The following is a 13611-nucleotide window of genomic DNA, read 5'->3' as shown; positions in this document are numbered from 1 at the left end:
ATCATCCTAACGAAATTGACTACCCACTTCTTAAAGATATGCATTATATGTACCGGCTGTAATGGTAATTCATCACAATGCGACATATTTCCAACTCTCTAACATACGTCACACCCTTTCACATATTCTTTGGCATCCTTGTAGAGTGTAGGCCACCATAACTCTGCTTACAAGACCTTCCTCGCAGTTTCTTTTCCCCTGACATGCCCTCCCATGACTCCAGAGTGGCACTCGCATAGGACATATTTCCTTTCATACTCGAGGAGACACCACCACAAGAATTGATAGAGGACCAACTTATATAGATGTCCTGCGATCAACTGATAGTCAGGTTCTCACACCACCATGTGTCTCTTTTGCATCATCGAATGTCCCTTCAGATATTGCTTTGTGGCCAGAAAATTTGTGATTTCCTCCAAGTAATCAGGTATTGTTTCTATGCCGAGTAAATCATCGTCTAGTATTTGATCATCCAGGGAGGCCCCACTTTCCCTTGATTCCAGTCTTGAGAGGTGATTCGGTCTCACATTCAACCGGTTGGTTTTAATGATAACCTTGAATGTAAACTCCTAGAACAACAATAGCCACATGCAAATTCTTGACTCTTAAGACTGGCTTGTTGACTAGGTATTTTAATGTTGAGTAATCTGTAAATAAATTGAATGGGGTTGCAAGTAAATAGTGTTAAAACTTTTGCAAGGAGTACAACATGGCTAGTGCTTCTCTCTCAATCACGGTATAGTTATTTTCTGCAGTCGAAAGCTTCCAACTTGTAAAGTAGATCAAATGATCCAAGTTCCCTTCTCTTGGTTGCGCCAACACTGCCCCTAGAGTTGTTTACATGGAATTTTTTGTTCCAGTTTGGGTATACTAAGATTTGAACACTTACCGACTTTTTCTTTAAGGTGTTCAATGCCACTTCACAATTTTCCGTCTAGTTCAATGCTTCTGTCTTCTTGAGGAAATTCACCATGGGAGCCGTCATGGATGCATAGTTTCGGATGAATCAATGATAATACCTTGTGTGGTCTAGTCTCGATCGCAGTTGCTTCACATTGGCCGGTGGATCCATATTTACAATTGCCACAACCTTTGTAGGGTCCACAGAAGCACCATCTTCGCAAATTATGTGGCCCAACAACGTACCAAACAGAACTGGAATGATACACTTCTTCAGGTTTAGGGATATTTGCAACTGTCTGCACCGATCAAATATTACTGTAAGTAAGATAGCATGCTTCTTCAATAGGTTGTAAACTATCTATTCATCCATGTATACCTCCAAGAACCGGTGAATGTCATCTCTGAAAGCGACAATAACAATTGGGGAGTACACAATAGGCACATTCTTTAGGCATAAAGGCATGACGTGGTATGGATACAAGCCCCATTTTGTGGTGAACATTGTTTTCTTCTTGTCCTCCTTTGCTATTCGAACCTAATTGTACCATGATAACCTATCAGTGAAGGAGTAGGCTTGTTGAGGTTGCGGTAGTCTACACAGACCCTTATTTCTGTGGCATCCTTTTTGTTCTGGATTACTATTAGGTTGATCCATTCTACCTCGTCTACCAAAATGATGAGTCCCTCCTCTAGTATTTTATCTATCTCCTTCTTAACCTTTTCTTTTACTCTTAGGTTCAGCCTATATGGTCTGTGCTTCACATGCTAGGCATCAAGCATTAGCGTGATTTCCATTTATCCGATATCTACTTTGATTCATTTTAATTCAATGAATTATTCTGGGAATAAATCCTCATACTCCCACAATAAATCAAAAATTTCCTTAGTCGTGTGCTGGTCCCAGTAGCTCCATATTGATTCCATCTTTGGTTTGTCCTCTATCCTGATGTTATGCTTTCATAGTTTTACTACGAGCAAGTGGGGGGCATCTGTTACCGGTCCCTCTTGAATATCCAGTTCTCCTTTAGTCTCTTGAAATGTAAAGTGACTCAGTCCCTCTAGTTCATCCTCCTCTGGATTTGTGCTCACCGTCTCGTAAGCCATGGACTCTAGGTACCCTAACTCATAAAAGTACTGCATGAAATTTTCGTTGATGCATCCTTCCCACAACTGTCGTGATGTGAAGAGTATTCTTTTGATGGCATACAAAGCCTCAGTTAGCTATTTGTCACCATTTTTGAATGAAACACTGCTATTGAATTGTCTAGCTAGTGTGTCCCAGTCCCCAATTTATCTTTGAATTTCTTCCTCTATGTACCACGCCTGAGGGACTGTACCCAGGGCGTGTACAAACATGTGTACCCATATCTCCTTCATGATCTGTTCCCTGCTCCATCTGTCCGTGCAACATTCTGGGTGTTGTCTGGGATTAGAGTCGCCCTCGTATTTTACACTCTCTCGTTGCCTGTCCGTTTTTTGCTTGAATCTTTCTCTCATGGCCTGCTTAATATTATCCCAATCACGAAGGGTGTTGCAGTGAGATCCCCACCACCATGTTGGGATTTCTTGTAATGCAATGTCCAAAAATGGTGCCTTGTGGCTTTCCCTTATGGTTCTATCGACCTTACTTAGAAATAGGTCTACCGAATCTATGCCATGGAAAGAAAGACAATCACTTACCTCTGTCCCAATCCAATTGATGCGACATATTGTAGTGCATAATCTTGTATTGACTTCTTATCCTCCTAGATGCCAAGCATCCCATGCAGCCTTGGAACCAATCTTTGAGCTCTGTATACTCCTCCAACTGACTGACCCCTCCGCCATGGGATTGATGTAATCTTCCCTCCTCCCTGCTATTAATTGGTAGAGCTGGTCCGATGTTATAGGTTCATCTCGATCATCTACTAGTTTAATGAATCTTGGCCCTTGGTACAGTTCTAGTGGTTGTATACCTGCATCCCTTCCACCTCAAATTTCATCAACTCCTTGAGATTGATGACAAAATAATTCTCATAAGCCTAGTCGATGCCAAACAATGCTGGGTAAGGATCTTTGTCCCCCATTATATCTATTACCTCAAAGTTTATGTGTGTCTTCACCCCCACATCATCTACTTCCATATCTTCCAGCCTTCTGATAGGAAAAATGTAGTTCTGGTTAGTCATCCACAACTGTATCAGTGAGTACTTCCACTGTCATTTTCCCAGTGCCTCCCATGATTTCCTGGGCAGAATGTTAACATATGAAACCAAGTCGAACATTGTATCTATGATATGGAATCTTGCCACCTGTGCATCAATTCAGAACTCCCTCTCTATTATTTTCTTATTTCTTCGGACTCTTCTCATGTGTTCCTAGTTGCAATTGTAGCATCGCATAGGTCCCCTGCCCCTGTTCTTCCTTCTCCCCCTCCTATCCCTCTGCTAGTGGTCTCATTAATTTTGAAAGTTGACAGGTCTATTGCTCCACTAGTGCATCCAATTCTTGACACTAGTTAATGTGGTGAGTCGTGGATGCTAGAAATTACAATATTTATTACTTGGTACATTTGAGTACTTCTGCAATATCAGGCACAACTGTGGTGAGTGTTCATAGCTCCTAGAAACCTCACAGTACTTAGGTTGGTTTCAGTTCGAAAATGCACCTTGTGATCTTATCGCCGCAACCCCATCTATAGGTAGAGTCCCCAATGGTCCGATGGGCTCTGCTAGCCTCAGGAACTGAGTCACGACGTGACCCTCGACCAAACAATGGGTGAACCACATGTTGGGTATCGTTGGCTGGACAGACTGTAAGTCTTTCAATTTCTTTTTTAGGTTGTATATCTTGTGCTAGATTCCCATGATCGACAGGTCTTGTGACATTATCCCCCACCTCGATATTCATGTGGGTATCCTGTCATCGCCTCAATGCGAGTTGCCTGCTCTAGAGCATCCTATAGGGTCTCAATCTTCTGTTGTGTTAAGGGATTCTGAGTAATGGGTAGGATTTACTTGATAAACTAATCCCTCTGGTGATTGGGGTTTATGGCGTAACTTAGCTTGTCGATCACATCTTGAACCTATGCATCAAATCCTAGGTGGTCTCTCCATCCCGCTACTTTATCTCACATAACTTTGACAACCCTTGCTGATTTGTCTATAGAAGCTTGAATTCTTGTACGAAGCTCTTCTTGATTTCATCTACCATCAAATTTTGGTTTAACTCTATCCATTTGATAAACCACCTTAGGGTTCTCTCCCTAAGGGTTTGGAATTCAATAAACTTCACATTTTCTAGTGTTTGGTGATCTCTCCATATAACTTCGCAGAGGTACCGATGTTGATCCACATCCTCATTCCCTCGACCATAGAACTTTGGGTATCTGGTAAAGGATCCTGCCATTCTGGCTTGAGAATGTGCTAGAAGCACAAAGCCTTGGATCCCAGGCTATTGAGATCCTTGCAATCCTAAATTACTACTACCACTATTCCCACTACTATTAGAGGTACCAAAATCTATTCTATATCTAACATGCACATTATGTATCCATATTGCTTTAAGCAATTTAACAACAACTTTACTAGGACTGTACTAGGGGAAGGTTGGGGTGAATGCTACTTGAGATTCGGGGGGTCATATGCTTGATTTCATCTGGTGTGTTAACCTTCGCAAAAAACTGTCTCATAAAATCACACATCTCATCTTCCATATCTTCCTCGAGATTACCGTGATCACTTCCATTAGACACCTCCCCCATAACCAGGGAGGGAGGGCTCCTACCGCCTTTCGGGCTTCCGTCTGGCCCACTGTCTCTATTCCTTTCTATGATTTCTCTACGATCTCATATCTTCCTTTTGGACCCCTTGACACTGCTCCTGCTTGGTGTGGTCCCTCCGCATGCACCTTCATTGCCTACGTGGAACTCACAATTAGTTCCACAAACTATTGGAACTAATCTAACTAGACTTAACTCAGTTAACTGAGCTAACTAATTACTCATCTTGATCTCCTTAATTAAGGGATAACATCCTCAATCAAAGGGATAACTGTTGCATGTCTTCACACAGATTTCATGTTTGATTTTATCTAATTAATTAACTGAAGGTGAATTAATTAATTATTTTACAAAGAGATGGTGAGCTCAAATTCGAATTTTAATTCACAATTTTAATTTAGGGACTAATTAAAATTGGAATGTATCCTGAAATTCTATTTATAGCAATGCTATTTTTAGCATTTATATATTTAGCATTTCTTGGTGCTATTTTCAACACTCCCTCTCAACAAGAAAGGGATTATCTGTCACCCGATCCTGTTTCTGTGGAACTCTAATTTTCATTTTGACAATGCCTTAGTCAAAATATCTGCATCCTGCTCCTCTGTCGAAACATACTACAACAACATCATCCTCTTCACCACACAGTCTCGAAGATGATGACACCAGATATTGATGTTCTTGGACCTGTCATGAAATGCTGGATTCTCAGAGAGTTTGATACAACTTTGATTATTGCAATACATCACAGTTGGATCCATCCTTTGATCAAACAACCAAACTAGAATTTTCCGCATCCAAATGGCCTCACTTGCTACTTGGCTTGTAGCCATGTTTTCAGCTTCTGCTGAGCTAAGTGCAACTGACCTCTGTTTCCTGCTGCACCAAGAAACTACCATTGAACAAAGGTTGAAAATTCCTCATGAAATGCTCTTCCGATCTAATGGACTCCTTACCCAATCTGCATTTGTGAAGCCCTGAAGCTTCACTCCCTTTTTCCATCTGTACCATAATCCATACTGAGATGTGCCTTTGAGGTATCTCAACACATGCTTCATTGCCTTCCAAAACAACTTGGTAGGCTGAACCATAGCTTGACTTAGCTGGTTCACCGCAAAGCACAAATCTGGTCGTGTGTTCACTAAATACATCAATGGACCCACAAGCTTCCGATACACAGTAGCAGCTACTACCTCACCTGAAGTAGCATCCTCCTTCCTCCAATTACCTACTAGAGGATTCTGCATGGGCTTGCACATCTCCATGTGGAATCTCCTGAGTATCTCATTGGCGTACTTGCCTTGAGACACAAACACTTCCCCATCCTTCTACCACACTTCCATGCCTAGAAAGTAGTGCATGAGACCCATGTCTTTCATCTCAAACTCTCTTGAAAGGTCCTCCTTGCAAGACTTGATCAACTCATCATCACTTGTTAATATTAGATATCAACATAAAGAACAATGATCAATGGCTTACCTTCTACCATGATGTGGTATGGGTTTGAATTCGCTTCACTCTTTGTGAATCCCAACCCAGTGAAATAGTTGTCGATCCTGGTGTACCAAACAAGAGGTGCTTGCTTCAGCTGTACAAAGCTCTTTTGAGTCGGCACACATGCGAATAATGATCAAAGGTCTCAAATCCTTCTGGCTACTCTATCTACACCTCTTCCTCAGTCTTTCCATTGAGGAATGCAGTCTTCACATCCATTTGATGGATCTTCCAACCCATCTGTGCTGATAATGCCAACATTGATCTGATAGATGAGTACCTTGCTACAGGAGCAAAAGTCTCATCATAGTCGATCCCCTTGACCTATGAGAAACCACAAACAAAAAACCTTGCCTTACGTTCCTCCACACTACGATTACTTTACCTTGTAAAGCCATTGGGAACTCACCGCTGTCTTATTCTCCAGTCTTGAACAACATCCCAAACATTGTTCCGAACTATGGAGTCATACTCCTCCACCATAGCATCAACCCAAACTGTCTGCTGCACTGCTTCCTCAAAGGAAGATGGTTTGGTCTCTACACACTCCCCAACTAGGGTCATACAACCAGTGTTTCGCTCAGGTGACCTCCTTTGTCTGCGTTGAGAAGATGGCTCTCCCACATTCTCTCTCGCATCCATAAACAATATATTAGCTTCCCATGAGCGTTTCTTCCCATCTTTGGAACACTCTGCATGAGTGGATATCTCCACTCCTTTATCCTATTGTTAAAATTGGCAACCAGGGAAAAACTTCATGTGGGTCATCTTATTCATGGCTAATAATATTTTTATTAGATTCCTCTCATCGAGAGGTGTAGGATTGATATAAAGATCATCCAATTCCGATAAGTATTCATGGAGATATGAATTTATTTTGATTATGGAATTATTATCAAGCCGACCTACAACTCATGTAGGCTCAGAAGCCCAACAGTCGCATCTATTCACCCACCAACGTTGTGTATAAATATAAGAGGAATTTTCCTCATTTGGACTCACTCATCTCATCACATCTCCCTCTCTACTGCGCAGATATGAGTCTCTTCTCTACTACGCTGAAATGGGTCTCTCTCTCACACATGTGAAGCCGGAAGCTGTTGAATTTGAAGCTGCAACTGCAGAAGTAAAGATTGACTTGCGTGGCCTAGAAGATATCGTCTTCGGAACTGCGCTTTAGGTTCATTTGAACTTCCTTTGAAAGCCACAACTTTTGGTGGTGGAATGAAGTCAATCCGACGAACGGTTTGCAAGATATCGACTGCCCTAGTTTGAAGCCGGAAACTGCTGAAACTGAAGCTGCAACTGCAGAAGTAAAGATTGACTTGCGTGGCCTAGAAGATCTCCTCATCTGAACTGCATTGTAGGTTCATCTGAACCTCCTCTGGAAGCCAAAACTTTTGGTGGTGAAATTAAGTCAATCCAACAGTCGGTTTGTGAGATATGGTTTGCCCTAGTTTGATAATGAAGCCGCTAATGCTGATGCTGCTGATCTAGGGTTTTCTACTGCTGATATGAATCAGTTTTATTGTACTATTTCTCTCTGCTGAATTATTGAAGATAAAAGAAGATTTGATCAAAGGGTTTCCCCACACATTGTGGGGTTTGTCCCTGGCTAGCCGCCACATCTTGTGTCTCTTGTCTTGGCTTGTTTTCTGTCGATCGTTTAATGTTCTATCTACACTTTACTTTATGTACATGTGATTGCTAATCGGTGGAATATAATAAGAAAAAGAAGTAAATTGTTATAAGCATAGAACATAACATAACTTAACATGGTATCAGAGCTGAGGTGAAGACAAAGCCCAAGCAAGAGCAAGAGAAATCATTGAAGAGAAGATTGGCAAGGCTATCCTAAAAGAACTATGGGGTCCTCAACACTCTTTCCTGCCGAAGACAAGCTCCGTGAGAAAGCTGACTATCACAGACGGAAGATGTCTATCGATCTAACCCTTGAAGATCAAGGAGTGTTGGACCATGTAAGAGGCAATATTGTTGAGCCTTCATCAAATGGATCTACTGCTACCTGGAACAATGAAAAATGGAGAAGTCAAAACAAAGAAGATCATCCGGGACTCTATCGACAAGTGCTTGGTGGCCTACATCTCTGATCTAGACACCTCCAAAGAAATCTACGACAGACTGGTGAGTTTATTTAAAGTTAATGATGCAAATCAAGTTTTGTTTCTTAGAAATAAGTTGAGGGAAATCAAGAAGGGTAAAGATGAAAGTATGCAAGCATACTTCTTACGAATCACCAAGATCAAGAACGATCTCCTATCTATTGGGGAAACCATTACTGACAGAGAAATGGCACTCACAACTCTCGAAGGATTACCATCTAAATGGTATGTGTTCAAGACTACTCTTCTGAACAATAATGTAATTCCTAGTTTCGAGGAATTAATGGCTAGATTCATTCAAGAACAAACAAGGGTAGAAGAGCAGGAAATGCCCTTGCCTAAAGGTCCTCCTGCTGCTTTTTCTTCTCATGCTAAGAAAAGAAATAATTCTGGGTATAAATCGAAAAGAAAGGCTGGATTTAAGGGTGGAAGAAAAGGACGATGTTTCATTTGCAATAAAGTAGGTCACTATGCAAGGGAATGCCCTGATAGAAAGGACTCTCACCGTGGCGATGATCAAAATCCCTCTCATGGTAATCGAAGGAATGGAAAATTCAACATCAAAGGAAAAAGGAATGCGGGAAATCAAGGAAGAGGGCAACCATTCAAGAAGGCTAGAAATTCCAGGTATGAATCTAACACTCTTGATGATAAGCAGGCTGAATATTATCTACCAGCTGCTCTATCGACCTCCGCTCCTTCGGACTCAATGGGAATTTGGCTCATTGATAGTGGTGCCTCAAGACACTTCACTGGTTACAAAGAGGTACTCTATAATCTGGTAGAGAAATAAACTAACCTGGAAATTGTCCTTGGAGATGACATGAAATACCCAGTGAAAGGTGTAGGCAATGTTTCTCTTAAACTGAATCAAGGTAATACGATTCACTTACAAGATGTATTATATGTACGTGATCTCAAAAAGAACCTGGTATCCATCTCGGAAATCGAAGACAAAGGCTATAAGGTACCCTTCAGCGATGGTAAGGTACGCATATGGAAAAATAATGTTAAAGATACTTTCACTCTTGGGTTTCGAGTTGATTCTTTATATCAAGTTGGTGGAAGTCCGCTAGGTGTCATGTCTTGTGACACAACGCTTCAGTCCGAACTTTGGCATCGGAGGTTTGCCCACCTTCATTACAAAGCTCTACCCGATGTAAGACAGATGGTAACATGGATTCCTGAATTCCAAGTAGAGAAAGAAGGTGTATGTCCGGGATGTGCTGAAGGAAAGCTCAAAAGGGGACCATTCCCTTCAAGTCAAAGCAAGACATCTGATATATTACAACTAGTTCACTCAGACATATCAGGTATGATGCGTGTGAACTCCTTGGGAGGATACTCATATTATCTCACTTTTACAGATGACCATTCTCGAAAGACCTGGATATACTTCTTGAAAAAGAAGGATGAAGTGTTCCCTTGGTTCCGACACTTCAAAGCCCTAATCGAGAATCAAATCGAAAAGAAGATCAAGATCTTAAGAACTGACAATGGGACTCAATATGAATCTAATGAGTTCCATGATTTTTGTAAAGAGGCTGGCACCAAGAGGGAGACTACTACACCATATACTCCTGAACAAAATGGTGTGGCTGAAAGGAAGAACCGCACAATTATGGAAGCTGTCCGGGCCATGCTACATGATCAAAGTCTTCCTAAGTTTCTATGGGCTGAAGCTGCAAACACTGCCGTATATGTACAAAATCGATGCCATCATCAAGCATTGGGTTCCAAGACTCCTCAAGAAAAATTCACCGGTAAGAAACCTGATGTTTCTCATTTTAAAATTTTTGGAAGCCCTGTATACTTTCATGTGCCGAAAGAGAAAAGAAATAAATTGGGAGCATCTGGAAAGAAAGGAATTTTCGTGGTCTATGGTGAAAATACTAAAGGCTATAGAATCTATGTAGCCGGTCAAAGGGAAGTCATAATTAGTGATGATGTCGCCTTTGACGAAGATATGGCTCTCAGCAAGGTGATCAATCTTCCGACTTTGAGGAGCTCTCAAGAAGCCGACACCAGGGAAATGAAAGAAAAGGATGATGAATCAATGCCTGATGTAGAAGAACCCATGGATCTGATTGATCCTCCTCCATATGAACCTTCCTCTTCTAGGAAGAGGCCTTCATGGCTTAAGGGGTTACTTGATGATGCTGAAGGACATGCTGCACCCTGAGGAACCTTCCGTCAAAGTAAGAAACTTAACGGGTATCAGGGATACTTGACCATCATGAGCACGATCATACAAAATGAACCTTCATCATTCTCAGATGTCATCAAGCATTAACTATGGAAGGATGCTATGACCATAGAATATGAGTCTATTATGGAGAATGATGTCTAGGAAGTAGTTCCCAGACCATGGACAAGACAATTGTTACTTCAAAATGGCTTTACAAGATAAAGCATGCAGCAAATGGAAGTATGGAAAAATATGAGGTTCATTTTGTTGCTCGTGGTTTATCCCAGAAGGGAGGTATAGACTATGATATTTGCACCTGTTGACAGATATACAACCATCCACTTGATCATAGCCCTTGTGGCTTCACAAGGATGGAACCTACATTAGATGGGTGTTAAGACCGCGTTCTTACATGGTTCTATCAAAGAAGAGGTCTATGTGGAGCAACTTGAAGGATTTGAGATTTATGATTGAAAATCTCATGTATGCAGGCTGAAGAAGGCTCTATATGAGCTGAAGGAAGCACCCCGAGCATGGTATTAGAGGATCGATAGCTACTTGATGAAGCTGGGATTCACTAGGAGTGAAGTTGATCCTAACCTTTACTTTAAGGTTGAAGATGACAAGCCTATCATACTGGTGTTGCATATGGATGACCTATTCCTATAGGTGCAAAACCTCTCATTCATAAATGTAAGAGGGAGATGGCTTCTAAATTTGAAATGAAGGACCAAGGACTTGAAGTGTGGCAGAAGCTAAGGGAAATTTTCCTATCTCAAGGAAAATATGTGGTAAATATATTGGAAAGATTCGGTATGATGGACTGCAAGCCTGTGACTACCTCGAGGATCTTAACTTTTAGAAGTTATATGGTAGTGATGTTGGACCAGACTTGGGAAATGCCTCTAAGTTTCAAAAACTCATTCGCGTTGATGTTCTTGGTGAACCTCTGTCCGAACATATGTTTTGCAGTTAGCATTGTGAGCTCATATTTGGTTGAGCCTCACTGAATTGATGCCAGGAATCTTCTGAGATGTCTTCAGGACACAATCTCTCATGGATTAAGACACACTGCCGGAGATGTGAGACTACATGGATATACTGATGTTGATTGGACAGGCAGTGTGGTGGACCGTAAGAGCACTTCCGGGTACTGTTTCACCTTGGGATCTGCTTCGATATCCTGGATGAGCAGCAAGCAGAAGTCGGTGGTTTTGAGCACCGCCGAAGCAGGATATATTGTTGCTAGCATAACCTTGTGTGAGGCAGTCTCGTTGTGAAAGCTCTTCAGTGAGCTGTTTGGATTTACATTGGATACCACTGTGATTCTTTGTAACAACTAGAGGTGGGATTCGATTATTGAGGAATCCCATATTCGTCAATTGCTCTAGCAGATAGACATCAGCTAGGATATGGTAAGTCGATGAGCAAGGAAGCTCCATCACATTAAGATGATGTACAGGTTGATACACCTTGTCAAAGCCCCGAGGAAAGATCTAATCTGTGATTTTCCCAAACGACTTGGAGTCAGCAAGAAAACCTTGTACAAGGGTCCTGCATGTTGCATACATTGAGCTCTGGGAGCTCTGAGGGCTTGCGGTTCCTACTGGAGCAACATATGACCATAGGGTGACTCACCCTCCCCTGGTGGTGCACACTGAACAAGATGATTCGCTCTCTTGTGGGATAAGATGATTCGCTCTCTTTTGGAACAGGATGACTCACTCTCCTGTGTAGTAGGATGATTAGTTCTCTTGTGAGGCCTGGATTGATGTGTTCTCCATGGCAGCCTAGATTGATGTGTTCTCCATGGCAATTGTAGCAGGATTGATGTGTTCTCCTGTGAGGCCTGGATTATGTGTTCTCCATGGCAATTGTAGCAGGATTGATGTGTTCTCCTATGAGGACATGATTGATTAGTTCTCCTATCGAGGCATCCTACCCATGCAGTCTGGGACTCATGGGAAGTACCTCTCATCTGATCAATGAGCAGGGAAATGAAGTTAGGGACCATAGTAGTACCGATGGATGCATCGTTGTAACAACCGTACTCCCTACGCTAGGATGACCTCCATTGATCTGGGATCAATGATACTGGTCTCGGACCAGTGGTAGGAGTTGTACCATACTATGACGCTGACTCCGGGTCGGTTGAGACTAGTATGGGACCAGTGGTACATACTCTGAGACTGACTTTGAGTCAGTGGAGGATGATATTGGTCTGGGACCATTGGAGTTGTACTCACTATGACACTGACTTTGGGTTGGTTGAGACTGGTCTAGGACCAGTGGCACATACTCTGAGACTGACTTCGAGTCAGTATGATACATCCTCGATCATTTCTTCTTCTTCATAATTCGGAAAAAAGCAGAGTAGAACAGAACAATGCAAGAGTAGAGCAGAACAGAACAAAACAGTACATATCAGTGCAGGGCAGAACAAGACAAAGCAGAATAGGAAAAATAGAGCAGAGCAGGGCAAGGGTCAGGCTGTACAAGGCAGTGCATTTGATGGATGAATAGTAACGACCGATAGACAGATTGCAGATGAAGTTCTCCATGGTTGAGAGGGAGTGTTAAAATTGGCAACCAGTGAAAAACTTCATGTGGGTCATCTTATTCATGGCTAATAATATTTTTATTAGATTCCTCTCGTCGAGAGGTGTAGGATTGATATAAAGATCATCCAATTCCGATAAGTATTCATGGAGATATGTATTTATTTTAATTATGGAATTATTATCAAGTCGACCTACAACTCATGTAGGCTGAGAAGCCCAACAGTCGCATCTATTCACCCACCAACGTTGTGTATAAATATAAGAGGATTTTTCCTCATTTGGACTCACTCATCTCATCACATCTCTCTCTCTACTGCGCAGATATGAGTCTCTTCTCTACTGCGCTGAAATGGGTCTCTCTCTCTCACATGTGAAGCCGAAAGCTGTTGAATTTGATGCTGCAACTGCAGAAGTAAAGATTGACTTTTGTGGCCTAGAAGATCTCCTCTTTGGAACTACACTGTAGGTTCATCTGAAACTCCTTTGAAAGCCGCAACTTTTGGTGCTGGAATGAAGTCAATCCGACAAATGGTTTGCAAGATATCGAATACCCTAGTTTGAAGCTGGAAACTGCTGAAACTG

The sequence above is a fragment of the Pinus tabuliformis genome, chromosome 8 (genome assembly GCF_031772625.1).
Source record: "Pinus tabuliformis cultivar Carrire ecotype Pingquan chromosome 8, CPIR1, whole genome shotgun sequence".
Taxonomy (NCBI): domain Eukaryota; kingdom Viridiplantae; phylum Streptophyta; class Pinopsida; order Pinales; family Pinaceae; genus Pinus; species Pinus tabuliformis.
The sequence above is the reverse complement of the archived record's forward strand: the minus strand, read 5'-3'. Positions refer to the sequence as shown.